This window comes from Furipterus horrens, unplaced genomic scaffold (assembly GCF_987537825.1).
Source record: "Furipterus horrens unplaced genomic scaffold, mFurHor1.1.pri manual_scaffold_7, whole genome shotgun sequence".
Lineage (NCBI taxonomy): Eukaryota > Metazoa > Chordata > Mammalia > Chiroptera > Furipteridae > Furipterus > Furipterus horrens.
Window position 1 is genome coordinate 5,559,243 of NW_028327177.1, and position 7,787 is coordinate 5,567,029.

The following is a 7,787-nucleotide window of genomic DNA, read 5'->3' on the forward strand; positions in this document are numbered from 1 at the left end:
GAAAACTCATCTGAGCCACAGTGTCCTGGGTTTTTATTGGGGGCCATCCATGTAGGCATGAAGGGCCCCCATGGCTGACCTCAGTTACCCGACCTCCAGCCGCTCCGGAGGTCAGGCCACCACAGCGTGACCCAGGGCCCCCACTGCAAGTCACACTGTGAGCTCAGCTTCTCCGGCATGGCCCAAAGGCCCAGGCACACGGACGCTCTCGTCAGGGGGGTGTCCCAAGCGTTAGCGGTCATCTCCCAGCGGCGGCGCAAGGCCAGACCTTTCTGGAAGCTGCAGGGTTTGAATGCCTAGCAATGCTGACACACCCACACACGAAAGTGTCCCCTTTATCACACCAGGCCCCTCGATCCAGCCTCTTTGCAGAGCACTACTAAGTAGGTTTGTTCTCTCCAGTGGCTCTGAGAGGACCCCTTAGTTCCTCACCATGGGGACAGCTTTCCCCTCAACATGCCTCTGGGTCTTGCTCCAATTGTTACAGTAGTTAGCTAGTGAGTTAGCTATTAACAAAGGAATGGAGCCAATGGAATCAGACATTAAGCCCGATTAAGTAGGACATGGCAGCTTTGCAGCCACCCCAGGGGGAGGGGGAACTGCTGAGGGAACATGTGCCGTAGAAGCCAAGATGGCGACCATGGTGGGGAGCAGACAAACCTGGGGAAACCTGGGAAAAGATCAGAGAGGATAAGGACGCGAGCCGGAGAAAAGCCAGGAAAGAGCCCGGAGAGTTGGAAAGAAAGCCTGCTCTCCCCGAAGCCCAGGGAAATGTCGGGAAGCTGAGCGAAGACCCCAGTCTCCTTTTGTCAGCCCCGCAGGCCAGAGCGCAGCCTGGAGCAGAGACTGCCGGGCCACCAGAGCTCTGGGTGCCAGGGTGACAACCGCAGTTCTGCGCCCTCCTGGTGCTGGCGGGCAGGGGTGCAGGCCTGCGGCCCTGGAAGCTGGATTTCTCCTGCAGCGAGACAGGGCTGAACCTCTTGGTCGTGCGTGGGTCAGTGGACGCAGGCTGCCAACGGAGTGCGGGGGAAGTGCCTCGCTACCGCATCCGTCTTTTCAAGGTCGCGCTAATAAATCTGGCCACTGTCGCACAAATCCTCCTGCCTGGTGTCCCTGAAACTCCTTTCCTGTGATACTGCGGAAGAACCTATTTCCAGACCGGTCTTCCTCCAGTAACACAGTCTCCTGCCTTAGCACACTGCCTAGCCATCAATTTTCCACCCCTTTATGATGTAGGCCTGCCCTTTGGCTAGAAAAGTCACTGTCCATTTGCCATCCAAGTAGAAGCAATGTTCCCCCATCAGAAGACACTTGAGGGCCCCTGAACTACCTGTGAACAGGGGTTCTTAAGAACTTAGAGCTTGAAGTTTGGGGAGAGAAGCACCCAGACACTTCCATGTCTGGTCAAACATAGAAAATTTATTTTTAATCTCCAGAACCTGAGAGATGCTCAGAGTGATTCAAATATTGAGCACATAAATACCTATGGTCATGATTTGGCAGCCTGCAAAGGACTCCCTAGTTTGTAAAGCCAAGGGGGAGAGAATAAATTTCCTAGGGCAAAGGGACCCATTTCTGGATAGGAATCAGCACCATTCATCAGGGGTGGGTTAACCTGACTAAACCCTCTCTGAAGGATGAAGTGTCTATTAGTTAAGGTCCTTTTACAGGAAAGGATCCTGGAGGTTCCCCCAAGAGTAATTTGTCATCGGGGAGTGTGGAGGACGGACTGATGACTTAGTCCCAACACCCAGCTCTCTGCTTGTGGGAAAAGTCTGCTTGGGCCCTGCTGCCCCATACTTTGGGGGATAATGAGTGAGCATGTCTATAACTTGTAAACGCCCAAGGGTAGAGGACCTCTGAGTCCCATGCAGAGGTCTGACCTCGCATAGAGACAAAGGCTCAGAGGACCACAAGGGACTGGTTTGCTAGGGTCACACCAGCCACTTACAACTGCAGCCAAAGCAAACTGACCAGAGCCTGGAGCCCATGGTCTCCCTGAGTTTAAAGGGGGAGGGGGTGCCCTTCCATTCTGAGATGCATACGTTCTGATTGGGGAAATGCTTAAAGCAATGTGGTGCTACCACACCAGAGTGCCTCCTAATTCGTGCATGTGTGCCCACCAGGGCTTCACTGATGAGGTAGAAGAGATGGGACAGTTACTGTCCCCGGCTAATGACAGACTGCAGCTACACGTGTAACATCATTAAACAGGATTCTTCTTGGAGACAAAGGCGCAGGTGCACGTCTGTCCGTATCATTCATGCCCAAAAGACAAGCTAAATAGGCAAGGGAGGAGGGGGGGAAGGAAGGGGAGAGAGGGACGGGGAAGAGGGGTGGTGGAGATGTGCGAGGAGAAAGGGGAAGCAGGTGAAGGGGGAGGGGGAGAGGGGGAGGGGAGGAAGAGCTATTATGAGTGCGTTTCTTAGTCCCCGTGTGAGTTCCCGTGTGTTCGCGTGCGCACCGGGCTACGTCTTCCTATTTCTGAACAGGGGCCCTTGTGTTGTGGGTTCGTGTCAGAATCAGGAGCTCTCCTGGTACCGTTTCTAATTTTAAACTCTCATGCAGCAGCCTTTATTCTCTCAGGCCTGAGGTCTTGTCAAACCCACCCCCTCCCCCTATGCCGCCCAGAGAAGAGGAAGACCAGAGCTCCGGAGACACTGGAGGCCAGCGGTTCTCCGTCAGCGGTTATTTGCACCCCAAGGGACGTTTGGCAACTTCTAGAGACACTCTTGTCTGTCACAGCCTGGAGAGGGAGACCTGCCAGTATCTAGTGGGTAAAGGACCAGGATGCCACTAAACGTCCAACAATGCACAGGACGCCCCCACCACAATCATGTGGCCCAAACTATCGATCGTGACAGGGTTGAAATATCCTGTTGTAGACGCGGGGGAAGAAATGAACCTTCACAAATCCCACGAAATGTCTGGGACAACATCACTGTGCAGGCTGTTGTCATGCCTTAGCCCTGAGCAGGAGTTTTGCTCTGAAGATGCTCGAAGGATGAATTTTGCTCATGGGGCCATATATCCCCACTGACTAAATGGTTTTGGAGATCGTGTGTCTTCTCTGCTAGTGAGAAAGGACTGGGGCAACGTAGCTTCATTCCTGAAAGCATGTGATGTCCTGGACAACAATCCGCGATCTATAAACAAAAACTTCAATGCACAAGGACAGTTAATTATCCAAAGAAACCCTTCAGTGCTCTCTGTAAGGGCGCAGCTCTCCCCAGACCTCACCGTTGGACAAGCCCTGGCGGTCCAGGAAGCTGATGGTACCGAACAACTCACAGGGTTCGCAGCCAGGCTAACCTCCAAGCCAAGGACGGTCCCGTCACCTGTGCGCTGGGACAGACGCCTCCACCTCGATGACACCATTTGTCCCTTCTGGGAAATGGAGCTGAGGTTCCATCCTGCTGCTGTAGGGACGGTATGGACAAAATCCTGTAAGAACATAACAGGCACTCGATACACGTTTGCTCTCCTTGGGAAAATCTGGAAAGGGCACCGTGCTCATAGGGGCCGTGAAGAGGAGAAGAGGAGCTCAGACTTACTGAGCACCCCCACCGTCCCACACACTTGGCCTGGCTCACCTCTTGCCCACCATCCTAGTGGGATTGTCTCTGTTTAAGGGACTCGGGAGCTGAGACTGAGCGGTGATGCTCAGGGTCCCACAGGCAATGAGTAACGAGGCCCCCCAGCGGAACCTAAGATGTGTGATTATAAAGCCCCATCTCACTCCACCCCAGAGCTTGGGCAGAAAACCCCTAAAGGAGCGAGGTATCAGATTCCCAGGCCTGAGGCCAGGAACAGGTAAGAGTTACCCCAGAAATCTTCTTGCTGAAGAATTAACCAGACCAGACAAAGCCAGCCCTCTTTCCAGCAGGAGCGCCTGGGTGACTTTCATCCACCTGTCATCCCCAGGCTCCCCTGATGACCCCAGACATAATCCCTGGGCCTCTGAGCCTTTGAGGTGCGGAGGCGCAGAACAGGGGAGCCCTTGTTCTCTGATTAGAGCCTGGGTTTCCCTGAGGCTCTGGATGGGGCTTCTTACAATGGAGCCTGCACCTGCTCCGAGCCATAGCTTTATGAAGCCTCCTCCCCCTCAGAGGCAGCCCACCTGTCCGGTGTTCATGAAAGGCTGCCCTGTAGGTGAGAGGGGGGGAGGGGGGTCACATGACCAAGGGTCTTTCCTTGGCGTATAAAGGACTCAGTGTCCATCTTGTTTCAAGCCGAGGATCATACATCCAACTGCTTTCCAGTGGGACCTGCACGGTAGGCACCCCTTTTCCTGATGGGGTTGGGGAGCCATAGAGGAAGGGAGGGACGGAGGGAGGGGGCAAGGGTGGAGGAAGAAAGGGAAGGACAGAGAGGGAGAATAAAGGTGGATGGAAGAAGAGAGGGAGTCAGGAGAGAGGGAAGGAAAGAGAGAAGAAGAGAAGGACGGAGAGCTGGACAGAGAAAGGAGAGAGGGGGACCCTCTCAAAGGGCATCTGGGACTTGGCTGCCACTCGAGGATGGAGCTAGAACCCCAGGCAGCCTGAGCCCTTGTAAAGGGAGAGGTGATGCCAGAGAAGCGACACTTAGTGGGATTACCTGGCAAAACAGCTGCCCATGAGGGTCCTGCGTCTGTGTGGACCATGGACTACCCCCGGGGCACCTGTGTGGAAATAGAATCTTCACTAATTACGGCTGGCCTTCCTGAGCACGGTGCTCCCCATGGGCAAGGGTTATCCAGCTAACCCTCACGATGCCCTGATGGAGAACCACCACGGGGGCATTTTACTGCCCATAATGTGAGTTCCAGGCAGCCCCGGGGCCCTGGAGGGAAAGGCAGAGCCTGGGCCCCCCCACCCCACCAGGTCTGCCCATCTAGAAAGGCCTTGCTCTCAGACAGTGCCTGCCCTGTGCGGAATCGGTCATCAGGTAAAGCCTGGTGAACCAGGGCTGCAGTGTATGCAGACCCAGGGGAGGCCTGGGGACCCCTCCGTCCCACAGGACAGCACCGCTCCCCCTGCCCTGCACTGGGGCCCCCAACAGCTCAGCAGCTTCCTTGGGCAAATGAGGAAAAGGCATCCTTCCCCCAGGTGGACACAGCCCTGCACCCGAGGGCCCCTGAATCAACCAACAGAAGGTGCTGGCTTTCAGCAGCTGCCCTGGCCGTCTGTCCCCCAGACCCTAATGTGCATGTCCCCCTGATAGGGGCCTCCCACATGGCTGCTCACGGCTACACCCACATTCCCCCCCTCCTTTCTTAGCTCTCAGCTGGGGTCGTCAGCCTCAGGGTTGCACTATGTCCCATCGAGTTGGCAGGCCATCCTGAGGGGCCCCCCAAGCAAGTGTCACCCAAGATGGTGCCTAATGGCCCGGCTGCCGGTTTTGCATTTGACGGTCAGCATGGCTGTTCAGGGTGACACCCACGGACCAGCTGTCCTCAGTTAGAATCCTGAGTCTGGGGCACCTGCCATGGTGCCTCTCGGTGAAGGCGGCCTCGGCCGGTTACCGGGCCTCTCTGAGCCTCAGCTTCCCATCTAAACAGTGAGGTGTGTGATGGTCCCAGTTCTAGTTTCCTTACAAGCTGCTGCGTGGAGAAAGCTTGAGATAGCGCCCAATACCAAGAAGAGCCCGGGACATGAAAGGGCGTGTTTAGAGAAATAAGGTCTGAATTCTTTCTTTTTGTGGGAAAATATGCGTGAAATATTGACCATTTTAGCCACTTTTCAGTGTCCGGGTCAGTGGCATTAAGTGCATTCACTGCGCTGTGCATCCGTGACCACCATCATCTCCAGAACTTCCTCATTTTCCAAACTGCAACTCTGTCCCCATTAAACACTAACTTCCCACTCCGCTCTCCTATAACCCATTAAAGGAAAAAAACAAAAAACAAAAAACAGCTGAGTCGGAGTTGTGTCTCTAGTAAGGTCACTTTTCCTCATTTGCATTCTAATAAATATATGCCTCAAAATCCAATAAACATATTTGCAATTCCAATAATCCTCACCCCCCGGGCATCAGGACACACCAGGGGAATGTGCCCTGGGATGAGCGTCACTCACTGCACTAAACTGATCACCCTCCTTGTGTCACCAAACGGGGGCTCCAACTCAAACAGGGAACTGGGGGTTTCGGGTCGCAGCTACTAGCTATTGAATCGCCACCGAGTGCCCGACACAGCGGCTGTCATGGCTGATGCTCTCTGAGCCATCGCCGTCCATCAGGCTCCGCTGTAAACGTCCGGCCTGGATTAACTCGTTCAGGTCCCCCCACGACCTGATAGGCGGGTACCGTCGTGATAACGAGCCCCGGCTGAGAAGGGGGCATTACCCTCCTAACTCGCAGTCTCTGCGCCCAGCGATCTCATCGGGGAAGGGAGAGTCTGGACTAAATGATTCCAGTGCCTCTTCCGAGCGCAGACAGCCTGGCTTCTTTCATTACGTGATGGTCACAATAAAAAAACCCTGACTTCGAGGTGCCAGGGAGGGACATCGGCCTCAGTCAAATGGGTGGGACTTCCATGGGGTCGTCTGAAAGGCCAGCGGCCACTCGCCCCTGCGCAGGCTTTCCAGCGCATGCCGCCTTCCGCCTGGAGACGCCCCCGCCCCGGCCGTTGGTTTTCAGCCTGGGTTCACGGCCGCGGCACGGAGTCGTTGAGACCTGAACCTCCGCAGAACAGAGAGCCTGCCTAACCTTGAAGGTTAACCTGCCCTAAGAAAGAAATCGTGTGGCTCCAAACGGCTGTCAGCAGAGCATACGCCTGAGCAGAGTCAGCTCAGAACCAGAACAGGAGCGAGGGCTTGAGCCGAGGGAGGAGCCCAAGGAACCCCCACCCCTCGGGAACGCCTTCCTCAGCACCCAGCCCCGCCCTCCGGGCCGCCTGCGCGCCGCAGCCCTGGGTGCTTACGCGTGGCCGCGGGGCGCGGGCAGCCTCTGCCGTGGGGGAAGCGAACTTCGGCTCCCTGCTGGCTGCCGGGGGCGAGCCGGGGAGCGCAGCACCGGCTGCATTTCAGCCCCCGCTCGCTCGCTCGCTCGCTCGCTCGCTCGGTGCGACATTTTGCTGATCGCACAGCATGCACAACCGTACCCAGCAGCCCCGCGCGTGCCACCGGGGTATCAGGTCCCCGCTGCCTTGTCACTCACACGTGGTCCTAAAACTATGCTCGAAAGCGGAATAGTCACAGTCAACTATCTAACATTCTTCAAGGCGTGACATTCGCGGGAAGCTACCATCATTCCCAAATCCCTCTGCTCCTTACATTTGCTCCTTACCATGAAACACTGTTGAGCGCACCACGTGCCCCCTGGAGCTCACACCGCTGACCTGAGCCCAGGGCAGCTGCGATCGAGGTGTGCCGGGGTCCTGGACCTTGCCCACCGCGCCGCCTCCCTGCTGGCTGCCCCCGAGTCGCATCTCTCTAACCCCTGGGACAGCAGCGAGGCCTCCCAATTGCTGAAAAACCGAGGGAAGGAAGCGAGGTGGAGAACAATTTGCTACCAGGCAGCACTGCCACGCCGTGGCCAAATCTATTCACATCATGTGATGTTGGTACGATGGTTCAAAGTCAGCCTGCTACACAGGTATGCAGAATGCTGCCGGACCGTCGTGCATGGGTTATTTAAAATTCAATTGGCCAAAGTCAAAGTAGAGCACTTGCTAAATTGCCTCCCTTCCCCATTAGCCTGTGAACAAGTCACAGGTGAGGCGTGTGTTTTCCTCACCGTGCTTTTCCGGGTCCCTGCAACGTGTCCGACATACAATAAAGGACCACTGAATGAATGAATGAGTGAAT